The sequence below is a fragment of the Tenrec ecaudatus genome, chromosome 13, assembly GCF_050624435.1.
Source record: "Tenrec ecaudatus isolate mTenEca1 chromosome 13, mTenEca1.hap1, whole genome shotgun sequence".
NCBI lineage: Eukaryota > Metazoa > Chordata > Mammalia > Afrosoricida > Tenrecidae > Tenrec > Tenrec ecaudatus.
Window position 1 is genome coordinate 129,341,575 of NC_134542.1, and position 1,754 is coordinate 129,343,328.

At 39.7% G+C, this 1,754-nt stretch overlaps 1 non-coding gene across 1 annotated transcript; it reads left to right on the forward strand.

Moving 5' to 3' along the window:
- Nucleotides 1-262: 262 nt before the first annotated feature.
- On the forward strand, nt 263-424 carry LOC142425000 (U1 spliceosomal RNA). The gene has a single exon (XR_012779406.1). It is a non-coding gene; the product is annotated as a U1 spliceosomal RNA (small nuclear RNA).
- Nucleotides 425-1,754: the final 1,330 nt, after the last annotated feature.

The following is a 1,754-nucleotide window of genomic DNA, read 5'->3' on the forward strand; positions in this document are numbered from 1 at the left end:
ACAGAGTCCATGTGAGCACAGGTGAGTGTTGTAGGATTCTTCTTCTTCTCAATGTTACATCCACAGTTTGTTGTAATCCACACAGTTGGGTGCCATTTGGGAACCAATGAAACGAAAATTAACATTTTTCAGGCACTCTTTTTAGCCAAGATCCATCCGATAGCAACAATGTTTCTTCTCCCATGCCCTCCTGTGAATCGGACTTGTTGGTGTAGTGCTGCACTCATTTTTAAAATTCCCTTCAGCAAAAGTTTACTGTATGATACGTACCTGGCAGGGGAGAGACCCTGATCACGAAGCTGGTTTTCCCAAGGCAAGGCTTATCTATTGCACTCCGGATGTGCTGACCCCTGCGATTTTCCCAAAGGTGGGAAACTCGGATGCATTATTTGAGGTAGTGGGGGACTGCATTTGCACTCTTCCCAGATTAAAATAAAAGTTTACTGTATGTAATATTAATGATGTTGTTTGGTAACTTCTACATTCTGTTTGGTCACCTTTCTTTGGAATAGGCACGGATCTCTTCCGGTTGGTTGGCCAGGTAGCTGTCTTCCACATTTCCTGACATAGATGAGTGAATGCTTCCATTACTGCGTCCGTTTGTCATGGCATTTCAATTGGTATTCCATGGATTCTTGTAATTTTCAGCAATTCCTTGAATGCAGCTTGAACTCCTTTCATCAATATTCTTGGATCTTGATCATTTACTACCTCTTAAAAGAGTTGAATGTATAGGCTGACCATCTTGATATTGCTTCTGCAGTTGGAGTGGAAGTTCACTGTTTGTTGTTGTGAGTTGCCTCTGATTCAGGATGACCTTGTGTGAAACAGAGAGGAACCGTGCCTGGTCTTGTGCCATTTTCATGGCTGTTCCTATGTTTGAATGCATAGCGTCAATCCACTTCACTGAGGGATTCCCTTGTTTTCATTGATCCTGTATTTTACCAACCATGATATCTTTTCCTAGTGATTAGTCCTTCCTGTTACATGCCCAGTGTAAGTGGTCAAAGTTTCACCACCCTTGCTTCTAAGCAGTATTCTGATTGTATTTCTTCTAAGATTGCTTTGCTCATTCATCGAGCAGTCTGCTGTATGAGAGGGTCTCAGGAAATTAATGGAAACATGTAATTAAAAGATAACAGAATTTTTCATCATCTTTTTTGATGACCCCCCCTTATAAGCAATACTCTCGGCTAAGACTACAATTTTTTATGGTATGCAGTTATAACAATAACATGGTTGGCTGTTAAGATTCACCAACCACTCAGATGGCCAAAGGTGAGAGACTATTTGTACCCCCCGCCCCCACCCAATACACACCAAAAAAAAAAAAAAAGATTTACAGCCTTGGAAACTCTATGAGTCAGAATCAACTTGATGGCAATGGGTTTGATTTGGGGGGATAATAGTTTCACAGGTTATTATGTTACTTGTTAATCCTGTCAGGTAAATTTATTCTATCCATTTTAGAGATTTAGAAACAGACTCCAGGAGACAAAGAAACGTATCCAACTAGTACGCAGCTCTGCTGATTTTTAAAAAAAAATTCTTGTAAAGCTATATATAGCATAATATTGGTCAACTCAGTCTTTTCCACATGTACAATTCTGTTTTTGAATGTTTTATTAGGGGCTCATACAACTCTTATCACAATCCATCCATATACATACATCAATTGTGTAAAGCAAATCTGTACATTCATTGCCCTCTTCATTTTCAAAGCATTTGCTCTCCACTTAAACCCTTGGCATCAG